Here is a 12,856-nt window from a genome sequence, read left to right as displayed (position 1 = left end):
TTTTATAGAATTAATCATAAAGTTCTAGTTCAGATATACAGCAATCATTTGATGCTTTGGTCCTTATAGTCTTCTATTTAGAATGCCCACAGCTTTAGCCTGTACTACTTTAATAGAAAGCATGCCATTTTGGCTATTAGATAAGGTATCTATATTAATTATTTGAAAAAGAAAAATGCAAAAATTGTTGTGAATTACTTTATACTTGAATTTAGTGGCTTGTTTTTTCCTCATGGTTATAGCTTTAACATTGGAAATCTCCTTGTCCATCTTTGAGGGGGTAGGCCAGGGTTTGGGACGGGCAGGATTGAGGATCATTATTTTTGGTAGGGGTTGGAACCTTGCCAATGTGTGTCTGGGGAGTCACCGAGTCTCAGATGTTTTGAATAAAGTGTAACTTGGATTCCACTTTCACTTCATTTGGTAACAACACATATTATTCCAGTGAAATTCTGATAATTTGCAGGGCTGCTAAAATGCACAGGTTTTTATCTGGAGTTTTGATTGCTTCTTTTGTGAATTGTTCCATAGAGCAGTTTTAATAAAGCACATGGTAATACTTTTCTTCAAATAAAAAAGTAGACCAAAAATATTGTGGCTTTTAAAAAACTAACATTTGACCAATTTGGTTCTTTGATTCTTTCATATTTGAAAAAGTACAAATGGTTTGGATACAATGGCAATATGTGGAACAAAGTTATCATCAACCAGAACATAGTGGAATGTTGTTAGTGACCTCTCAGAAATAAAGTCTTACATATTGTGAAAAAACGCACGATGAACTTAGCTAAAGGTAGCCCTTGTGAAAAGAAATAGGGTGCAACTGACAAAGTCATTGTCAAATTTCTTTATTACCATGGGTGGGAGGGCGGCAAGGAGGAGGTAAAAGGAGCAGCCTGGGCATGCCACATCTTAAACTTGACACACTCACTAATGTTAATAATCTTTAAAAATGTCTGAAATCTAAGGATTCAGTCTTTGTTATTTGATTTTTTCCCAAATTTCTTCTTCTTTATTTCATTTGTTTTTAACACTGACTAGTCTTCAGAGCCACCAGGGGGTGGTGTGATGGGTCCCCCACCAAGGTACTTAAGGGTGTATGTCCGCTGCTTGGGTCTTGAAGGCTGGGTCATGAGCCAAGGTCATGGTGCCCAGCTCAGGAGCAGGTGTCCCTGAGAACCCAAACATCCCGGGGCATAGCTGGGAACATACCAAGGAAAACAAGGAAAATGGTCTCATCACACACACACACACAGAGTAGACAAAGGTTCAGAAAATGAACTTAAAAGCCACTTAGAGATGGGAGGCAGTGCAACTCTCTTCTTTTTTTTTTTTTTTTGAGACAGAGTCTCGTTCTGTCTCTCAGGCTGGAATGCAGTGGTGTGATCTTGGCTCACGGCAACCTTCACCTCCCAGGTTCAAGCAATTCTGCTGCCTCAGCCTCTGGAGTAACTAGGATTGCAGGCGTGTGCCACCACGCCCAGCTAATTTTGTATTTTTAGTAGAGGTGAGGTTTCACCATGTTGGCCAGGCTGCTCTCGAACTCCTGACCTCAGGTGATTCACCCACCTCGGCCTCCCAGTGTGCCGGGATTACAGGCATGAGCCACCGTGCCCGGCCACAGTGCAGCTCTCTAGAGGTGTCCCGTTGCCACCTGGCAGTGCCCTATACATAAGACCTAATGAACTCATCTACTCACCAAGGAGTATGTGAGTTTATTACAGTCCCAAGTTTTCTCTTTCTTAAAAATACATATGATACTCCAATACCATTGAATCAGAATTTTTAGGACATCTGCATTTTTAAAAGTTTCTTCAGATAAATATGATAATTGTGACCCACTGGTCCATCGTCTATTAAATATCTCCTAAAATCTCTTCCTTTTCTTTGTAAACAAGTTCATGTCAGAAGAGCGATCAATTCAAGATATTTTCTCTCCCAGTTAGCTATTGATCTAATCTATGCATTGTAGGATTTTGCCACAGATGAGATATGCAACAGTAAATAATCTCCAAAACAAATTAAATTTTTGATTCATTCTGCTGTCTAGGAAGACATAGGTAAGCAAAGACATAGTCCTGATTTTAAAAGCCTGTGAATCAAACACTTTGCCAAGGGTTATAGAGGCATCTATTGACTGTGTCCTTTCTATGCTTTCACATACAAATTTATATTTCCTGTCAATTTTCTAAATAGAAAACAAAAGAGTTGTTTAGTAAACATCCTTGGGGTGTTCATGTAGATCCCTGTTTAGCAGAAAACTTGTGAAGAAAATGCCCATTTTGTGTAAGGCTCTGTATGTAGGAACTCAGTCATGACAGAAATACGTTCTTGGAAAAATATAAACCCATATTCAAATGATTTTCAATTTTCTTTTTTTAGTGTGTTCAGCTGGAACTTGTCAGCATTTCAAGGGAAAGAAGTCACTCACTAATTAATGCTGGAGGTGGTGAGTGAATGTGTGTGTGTGAGTGTACGTGCATGTGTAGGAGGATATAGAAATTAAGGGAGAGTAGGTTTTTACTTTATTTAATTCCCATACTACTTTTCTCAGATTTATATTTCTTTGTGATTAATTTTTCTCAGACACAGTAATAAGATCTGAGTTTTTTCTCCAATCCCATGTTTATTTATTTGATTTACAGACAACACAGCAAGCCCTGCTTTGTTCTTCTGTCATCTTAGTTGTAGGTCTATTGGATCTTTGATCAATTTAGTCTTTTTTTCTTTTGAATTTTCTCCAGATACTATAAATTGTAGCAGGTCCTTTGGAATTTATATAGTTTATCACCTCGGTAGGTTCTAAATTAAGATTCTTTAATAATGCACAGGAAGTGTTTATGACCTTTAGAGTGGATCAATGATTACAGGTTTTAAGAGGTTCAGAAAGTCCAAGGAGACCTTCCCCTCAAACCATTCTGCTTAAAAAAGGAAGGGTCACCAGCCAGACCAGCAACAAAATTCCAAACAAAATAAAACAATCATACAAACAAACAAAAAAACCCTCTGCATTACTGGGAAGGTAAAACAATAAGAACCCTCGTGCATTGCTTGTGAGATGGAAATGTAGGAAAATTTTGGCTAGTGTCTAGTAAAGCTAAACATACATATACCCTATGAGTCAGTAATTTCACTCATCTGTATATGTTCACCATAAATTCCTGCTGAAGTATATCAGAAGATTTCTAATATTTTTCTTTCTTTCTTTCTTTTCTTTCTTTCTTTCTTTCTTTCTTTCTTTCTTTCTTTCTTTCTTTCTTTCTTTCTTCTCTTTCTTTCTTTCTTTCTTTCTCTTTCTTTCTTTCTTTTTTTTCTTTCTTTCTTTCTTTCTTTCTGTCTCTCTCTCTCTCTCTCTTTCTTTCTTTCTTTCTTTCTTTTTTCTTTCTTTTGAGATGGAGTCTTGCTCTGTCACCCAGGCTGGAGTGCAGTGGTGCGATCTCAGCTCACTGCAACCTCTGCCTCCAGGGTTCAAGCAAATCTCCTGCCTTGGCCTCCCGAGTAGCTGGGACTACAGGCATGTACCACCACGCTAGGTTAATTTTTGTATTTTTTGTAGAGACTGGGTTTCACCATGTTGTCCAGGCTGGCTTTGACCTCCTGACTGCAAGTGATCTGCCCACCTCAGCCTCCCAAAGTGTTGGGATTACAGGTGTGAGCCACCATGCCCAGCCTTGACATATTTCAAAGTAGCGTTGCAATGGACCAAAATATATGTGTGCATGCATATGTGTATATATTAAAATGAGCCAGAATGCCCATCAACAATCAAATACATGAGTTAATTATGACATACTCATACATTGGAGTAGTATGTAACTATAAAAATGAATAAATTACAAATACACAAGAAATGTGGATCCACCTTAAGGGCATAATATCGAACAAAAAAAGGCCAGACATGATATATCCTATGCAAATGGAATCACATCAATAAAACAGACATAATGTAATCATATTTTAGGCATGTATAATTGTATGTAAAATCTTAAAGTCAGGAAGCAAATAGGCATTTCAGGGATACTGGTTACAGCTGCAGGACGGGAGGCATTTATATTGAAGAAGTGGCAAGTCTGGGACTCTCTTATATTATGTCTTGCCATGAGTACCAGTTACGTTGCTGTGCATGTCAACAGTTCATTAAGGTGTACATTTGTTTTAGGCTTCTCTTTATGTATTATATTTGATAATTACAAATAAAGTACCTGAACTATGTTTAAAACGAAAATGAAGACACAATCACATGTGTTGATAAAGGAAGTTTCAGGGTTTCACCTAAACTTACAAAAGCAAGGACAGACCCTGCTAATTGAACTTTGCTCTTCACTCCTCCTGGTGCGCCTTGCTATTAGGGCACATGTGGCAAGCTGTGACATGCTGAGGAGCCCCCCTGCAATGGTGTCAGGGGGATGAAATAAGGTTGGAGAGGAAGCCTTACATCGGAATCTCATTACTTGGGTGAGGTTAAGTCAGACACTTCATGTTACTATAGCATAGTTGTGTGTGTGTTCATATGTTAATTCTATTCTAGTATAATGAGGGAAGTGCTGGAATTCAGCACCAGCCAAGTACCTAATGTGCCCTTCAACCCCTGACCATAATGAATATAAAATGCTGGTAGTAATAGATAGATTGAAATGAAAAACCCCTTCATCTTGGCATGTGAGAGATTTGCAATCACATTTGGATTCTCAAAGTGCTGTTTGATTGGAGATTAACATGTGGGTGGCTTGACCTTTCTTGCAAGAGCCGTTGTTTTTACACTAGATGTGTGAAAAACAAATTTCAAATAGCTGCCCTATTGTACTTCTTTTGTGATTCATATTATCACCCTTTTAGATTTCTCAGCAATAATGGCGCTTATTAAACTCACTGGGTCTTTTTTTCCCCCTTAACTCTACTTAAACACCTTTTTTTTTTTTTTTTTTTTTTTTTTTTTTGGTCTTCCATAGGGGTGGAATTTTCTACCAACGGAAAAGTTTTTTCACATTCTTACACTGTCAACATATGGTTTTTTGATTGGCTTGTGCTTTAGTCCCAAGAATGTCTGCTTTAGAAATTAAGGGAAGCCTTGGGATATTTTGTATAGAGATTTTTCACCAATTCCTAGGGGGGAAAACATCGTATATTATTTTTATCAGCTTTAAAATCATTTTCTTTCTTTCTTTGTTTTGAGACAGAGGCTCACTCTGTTGCCCAGGCTGGAATGCAGTGGTGCGATCCCTGCTTACTGCAGCCTCCACCTGCCAGTTAAGCAGGTGGCAAGATTCTCTTGCCTCAGCCTCCCAAGTAGCTGGGATCACAGGCCACACCCGGCTAATTTTTGTCTTTTTAGTAGACTTAGTTTCACCATGTTGGCCAGGCTGGTCTCGAACCCCAGGCCTTAAGTAATACACCCACCTTGGCCTCCCAAAGTGCTGTGATTACAGTAGTGATCCACTGTGCCAGGCCCATATTTTCTACATATAGATCTTTCTTTTGTCTTAGTTTTTTTCCCTTCATAAGTGTTTCCTACATGCTACCTTGTAAACCAATATGTCAATTTTTCTTGTTACAGCTATCAAATTGCAACAAAGTAGATTTAGGTTCTTGTCAAATTCTAAAATATTTTTAATTAAAAAAATTTAGAAGATGATCAAAATTGACCTACACTTTTAAATCTCTGAGTGAAGAAATTATCTGAAACTATAAATTTTGTACTCCCAGTGTGGATCAATTTATTTTAAGCTTTTTGGAGTTGAGGTTGGGGTGTGGTTTGGAGAAGCAAATAATAGTTCCCCAAATTGAGGGCAAGTAATCATACCACTGTTGAGATATCTGACATTCCTCCATATTTTATGTAGGCTGAGATGTAAATTATTTTCCATCATGTATGCTTTGTTTGGTTATAGATACAATCTTTATTTTATTATTATTATTATTATTATTATTATTTTTGAGATGGAGTCTCACTCTGTCACCCCGGCTGGAGTGCAGTGGTACAATCTCGGCTCACTGCAGCCTCTGCCTCCTGGGTTCAAGCGATTCTCCTGCCCCAGCCTTCCAAGTAACTGGGATGACAGTGAGTGCCACCACACCTGGTTAATTTTTGTATTTTTAATAGAGATGGTGTTTCATCATGTTGGCCAGGCTGGTCTCGAACTTCTGACCTCAAGTGATCCATCTACCTTGGCCTCCCAAAGTGCTGGGATTACAGGAGTGAGCCACAGTGCCTGGCCTTGGTTATAGATACAATCTTTATACCCGTAGCTCGTTTGAACTTATTTTAAATATTTGGAAGCTATTAAATAGTTCCTACTCAATGGAGTAATGAATGCCAGCTCAAAAATCAAATACACGTGAGGAATCTTTTACCCAATCAAATCAACTAATAAACAGTAATATATCCCCTCTAGAAAGTTTAGCTATTTTGGTGTTCAGTGGTATCTTGTTCTGTTTCATAGAACATCTTCTTTTGAAGAACGGCATGGGGCAAAAGGGAATGTAAAAAGGCATTAAAATATTTAAATTTAATTCTGGGGTCTAAGTTTCTTAAGTAGCATCTGTAAAGGAAGCCTTTCTGTTTTAATGTTTCCCCTGTATTACTCACATCATTTTAGGGGCACACCACAAAATATGTTATTTCAATAGCTACATATTGAGTTTGTTTGAGGAGAATAGCTTTGAAAATCAATTTATTTTGTCTTATTTTCCTTAAGGCTGACTTATAAAAGCAATATTCCCCTAGTTGATTTCCTTTCTTTTCATAAGCTACCCAGGAAGAGATTTTGTGAGTCATGTTGCACTAAAAAATGGCCCTTGTTCCTTAAGTGTCATATGGACTAGAGCAAATACTGACTTTAAGTGGTCTTAGGAGCAGATTGATGGGACATTTGTACGTTGAAAAGCTATCTCTGGGGATTTGTAGAAACTCTTATTCAGAAAATAGATAGAAGTATGCACGCTCTTCAGGGTCACTGGGGAGTCTAAGCAAAATGCCATCCAACCAGCAGTGACTGCCAAGACTTATCCACACTTCTGCCATCCGGTAGAATATGAAACAAAGCTGGAGTAAGCAACTTCCTGTGGCCCTTCTGCTGCTCTCACAAGTGGCTTTCTTAGATGATAGCCTTTGTCATCTGTAAACGTGACTTACTGTGGAGAGGAGACAAGTGATCCTCAAGTAGCGTCAGGCTGAAGTTCATCCTGGTTCCATCAAGATTTTTCAAAGTCAGAAGTTAAAATGTGGATTGACCTACTTGAAACTTTCTTAGCTGAAATATGGAGGATAAAATGTGGATGACACAAGCAGGCAAGATCTGGGAGGATTCTCATGCACCTCAACATCAATGGAACCACATTTGAAACCCGTATGAAAACCCAAGCCCTAGACTGAGTTACTCACAAACAATGGGAAAAGTGAAGTTTTACAGGGGGTAGGGAGAGTGGTGAGTTATAGGAATATAGATAGTGTAGGGAGAAGAGAAATAGACTCAGAAGAGCATCTATTAACCCTGCTAACATAAACTTTGCTGATAATGAGCTTAAAGATACTTGAGATGATGTCTTCCCTGCCATGATTCAGTCTGGCTTCTCTAGGCAGTGCACATACTTTGGTGTAGGTGACAGGGAGTGTTACACAAGAATACACGACCACTTTGTAGTGCTGGCCAGCCAGATGAAAATGAGCTCTAGGTAATGCAGTATTGCTGTTGGGAATATCCCTGTTTCTGTCCTTGTGTGTGTATCTACATATAGTTAGATATCAACACAGACACACACACACACACACAAATACACACACACAAACAACTTGGTGGCAATACACGGAGATTTTCATGATGCTTAAGAAAAGTGAAATTTCCTTTTCCTGGGGTGCATATATGTCAGTGGCAGGGTGCCTGAGGTGCTGGGCCAGCTCTGCCCCGTGGGTGAACTTGGGTGGTCTGTCTGAGGTGAGAGGCTTAGGTTGTGGGCTGGTGACCTATCTCAGCCTGTGCAGCTGACTAACAAGCAATTGTCTTCTAACCAAGTGTTGAACTGCATCCAGGTCTGTGGAAGGTTAGTCTACTTCCCCTCCAGGATTCAAGGCTCAAACAAGTTTCTCTTTGCTTTCCATGATGCATAAAAAGATTAAAAAAAATTGTGAAAGCTTGCTGGCACCTTCATCTGGAAGGAAGTACAGTAGGTCCTTAGAAAGATACTCACCTCTCTGTGCCCTCTGTGAGGGGTGAGAGCTCTGACTCTGCAGGGGAGCAATTTGTTAAACGAAGGAGGAATTTTGGCAGTGAGAGTGCCAATGACTGGATGGGGTATATATGTCTTGGTCCCTCTGCCAGCAATTCCAGAACTTCCTTCCTCTAGTTCTGTGGCTGCAAAAATGAGAGCTAGAATAACGGGGCAGGGGGTGGGTGTGGGGCTAAGGGATGGGACACTATTCGTCTCCCTGCTTTGAGTATTAGCAGAAGAAAGTTGGGCGCAACCACTAGGGCTCCTTGGATGCTGTTTTTCATTAGAGCTACAGAAGATGTTTTACTTTGCGTCCTCTTTTAACTTGCAATCTTGCATATTCTAGCTCTGAATGTGTAAAATAACTTGGGGTAAATCAGTCTTAAGCAAAATCTCCAAATGAATGACTTGTTTGTGGGACTTGCTGTTCTCTTTTATTTATTTTAATTTTTCAAATGCTCGTTACTGTTTGGTGCCACCCCAGTTTTTAGGATGACTAATGATTTCATGCAGCCAGGGATCCCTCCTCAGAGAGGTCGAAAAACGTCAGATTAAAAGCAACCACAGCTATTTATAGGATGTGAAGATAGCTGAGTTTCTTGATAAAATCCAGAAGCATTTGCATTTTAAAAATGGAGACCTCGTTGCTGAGAAATCCAGAGGAACAGACCTTTAAAGACAGATTGTTGGGTATTTTTATGTCTGGGCAAGGGAGATATTTTGGGGCAAGGAAAGCTTCTTAAATTACACCATTCTGGCGTGCTGCCTTTATCTACTTGTAAGGTTAGTCCTAGTCATGGATGGGATGTATCCAGATGAATGGCATTGTTCGCTAGCAAAATGAGGCCATCAAAAGTGCCTGTGATTTTCCCATGGTCAGATGAAAGTTACTCTTAATCATTTAATTTTGCTTCTCATTTTATCAGCAGCCTCTAGAATGCTTTCCAGGGTTATTAAAATGATGATTAATTAAAACACAGGTAAGAGTTAATGAGATTTGAAAAGTGCTTGGGCATCATTGAGGCAGATAGTTCTAGGTAAGGAGATTCTGAATGAAAGTCATCATCATTCCATCATCATCTTGATCACCACCATCACCATTGATAATAACCGTTAGCATTTAAGTGGTACCTATTTTCCAGAGATTTCAGCATCTGACAGAAAATTCCTTGCTCTCACAACATCCTATTAATGACAGAAGGTGGTTGTGGTTTAAGAAATCATGATGGTTATCACTCACTGGGTCCTGGCTATCTAGTCATGCTGATGCATCTGTTCTCTCTCCTTGACTTTTCTGTCCCTCTAGAGCTGTGTAGCAACAGTACAGTGAATGGGCAGAACCTTGTCACCTAGAGACTGTGAAGAGCAGAGCTCTCTGTTCTTGTCAGTTGCCATTCACACTCATCTTGGGGGAATATTACACCTAATTCGTCTCAGCTCATTCTGTTCATCTGTTGCCTCATTCCTTTTTCTCAGCAATTTGTCTTTTTCCCTTTCTTTCTCCTGTCTTTTCTAGCATTCTACTGCCTCCCCTATCTCCATTCTCTATTCTCTTTCTATTTTCAATGGCCAGTTCATGTCTCTATTGTTCCTTAGTTTGCCCTGTCTTGGAAGCTTATACAAGATAAACTAGAGATGTAGAGATACGTGCGGGGAAACAGCTCTCTTTGACTTTCTTTTCTTTTCTTTTCTTTTTTTTTTTTTTTGAGACGGAGTCTCACTCTGTTGCCCAGACTGCAGTGCAGAGTGGCATGGTCTTGGCTCACTGCAACCTCTGCCTCCTGGGTTCAGGCAATTCTCCTGCCTCAGCCTCCTGAGTAGCTGGGACCACCAGTGCACACTATTACGCCCGGCTAATTTTTGTATTTTTAGTAGAGACGGGATTTCGCCATATTGGTCAGGCTGGTCTTGAACTCCTGACCTCGTGATCCACCCGCCTTGGCCTCCCAAAGTGCAGGCATTATAGGCGTGAGCCACTGCGCCTGGCCTGTTTGACTTTCAAAACTGGGGAATTAAGTACTTTGCTCTGTTTCTAGTGTACATGGTTTTATGTGTTGATACTTCTCTGCCTTTGGTGACTGTTAGCATGTTTTTAGTAACTTGATTAGGTCAAAGTGACTGATTTCTTTTTTAGTTCAGCTCTCTTGTTCTCTATTAAAGTTTCATAGAAATTGGAGTGGGAGAGGAAATTTTGAGGGCTTCCAAGCAGAGTTTTGGCAACATGTACATTCAAGGGAGGAGTAAGAAGGATTGTGGACTCTGTACTGGTCAAGTGTGCATCCAAGTCTGCGGAGTAACAGACAACAGCTCACATGCATTGAGCACATGCTCTCTGCTAAGCATGGTTGTAAGCACTTAATAAATAATAACTAGGCATAGTCAACTCTGTATTATTAAATTACCTGTACTCTATGACTCCTTAGCTCCTGCCTTTTTGTATTTGCTTTTTTTCTTCAGTGTTCTTGGTAACAATTTCTTTTCCCTAATTTAAAATTCATCATGCCTGAAATATAAAGACAAAGACCCATCCATACCTTGGATGGGACTGAGAAGGTCACTCCCTATAATCTGTTACAGTGGGATTGTGTTTCTGTGAAGGGCAAATTGAATTGCAACATTAAAGAATTAAATTAGGCAGTAATAGTGAGTCTTTCTCTATTTGAAGTAGTCTTTCTAGTCTATGATTTTAGTGTTTCTGAAGATGTTACAAAAATAATTGTTCTTGCCTGGCACAGTAGCTGAGTCCCAGCTTCTCGGGAGTCTGAGAGGGGAAGATCACTTGAATTCAGGAGTTAGAGTCTAGTCTGGGCAACACAGTAAGACTGAGCCCTCCATCTCTCTCTCTCTCTCTCTCTCTCTCTCTCTCTCTATATATATATATATATATATGGCATTGTATATATATATACAATGGTGGGTTATAAATAAACAAATGACCCTGCTTTTGGCTAGAGTTTATTCTGGCCACTTTCAAAACAAATAATTTTTCTGTAGGCATATTTGTTACAGACATATTCATTTGTGAGGAAGAAAAACATTTTCTATAGATGGTCAGAAGTTGCAGCATCCTCCTGTTTTGAGAAATGGTAAATCTAAAAACGTAAAACAAAACAAACAGAAATCCACAGCACCTTTACAAATCTAAGATTTTTTTTTTTTTCACATGATAGAAACTTGGTTCTCTTGGCCTCCATTAGGGAGGTGTTTTGATGTTCTCCTTTTTATTTCTTTTTAAAATAACCTTTTATGTCCTAGTGCTTGTGAAAAATACCTTTGATTCTCACTTGACCTCTTCCACTGAATTGGAAAATTTGGTTCCATTCTCTTAGCAGGTAAATAGCCTTAAAACCATTCATGGTTTTGTCAGGGTAGAGAAGAGTTGAAAAGCATTACATATGTTCCAAGTTAAGAGAGGCCAATCTTGCTGTTTTCAAGTGGTTCCTTCCCCTCCCTTCTTCTATTACGGGCTCAACCACAATGGAGCTTTAATCAGCTTCATTGATTTAAAGCTAATTTGCACTTGGCTTCAAGGTTAAGGTCCACAGCATAAGCTGAAGACCTTTAAATCAGAAGTCAGACTGAAAAGCCTTAGGTATATCATATTGTCTGCTGTGCATAAGAATGACAGCTCTTGATGACTGCGAATTAACTATTGGGGAAAAAGGCACAAAGCCAGTTTTTCTTCTGTGTTAATATAACCTCTGCTAGCCGAGTTTCACAGCATTGCTATCAACATTTCTGCTTCATCATGTAAATGGATGGAATTGGCTCAAAATACTTTGGGACTATGATGTTTGTAGCCATCCATTTCTGCTTGGTTTCAGTTGGATTTCAACCTAATTGCCAAACTGATTCCATCTGTAATAACTTTTAACATTTATTTTTCCCAAAGGGAAAAAAATGTCTTGTCTGTATTCTGCAATTAAGAAGGTGATGAAATATTCAGTGTATGTCTCCACTCTGACTAAATTCTTTTGTTAACTTTATCAGATAAACTATAAAATATTAACCAGGCTCACTGTTTGAGCATGTGCAGATGGCATAATATTTACCAGACATATTTTTAATACACATTTAATTTTATAAATTGAATTAACTATTACATGGCTAATTTTTTTCCTCTCTTTTCCAAATTGATGCAACAAGCATCCCTGTTGTTGGCTGTATGTACTACACTAGAACATTTGTGGATAATTACATAAGCTTAGCTGTGGATATAATAAATAACATTTCCTCCAAACTTAACCACATGAAATCAAATCAAGCAGAAATAATGCTATTTTCTAAGCAAAATTATGCTGAGTCGCAATATGTGGGTTCTTTGCTTTTTTTTCTCTGACAGCTCAGTTTTTAAAATTTTCTGGAACGTTTAAATAGGTAAGTTAATTTTACCCACCTCTCTTATCCTCTATACGACTTGTTGTATATATCCATATCTTCTCTGCCATTCCCAAATGTACTAACATAATACCCACATAATGCTTCACCTAAATCAGATTTTCTTAGAATGTGATTTGGACTGAATCAAGGTCAAATTCTAAATCATGGCACAAAGAGCCATGAAAACCTTTTTTTTTTTTTTTTTTAATAATTAACAAAAAGGCTTGGTTATTGGTGAGCTGCTAAAATATCAAAATGGTTCTGAGCAAGG

Source organism: Macaca thibetana, chromosome 4 (genome assembly GCF_024542745.1).
Source record: "Macaca thibetana thibetana isolate TM-01 chromosome 4, ASM2454274v1, whole genome shotgun sequence".
Lineage (NCBI taxonomy): Eukaryota > Metazoa > Chordata > Mammalia > Primates > Cercopithecidae > Macaca > Macaca thibetana.
The sequence above is the reverse complement of the archived record's forward strand: the minus strand, read 5'-3'. Positions refer to the sequence as shown.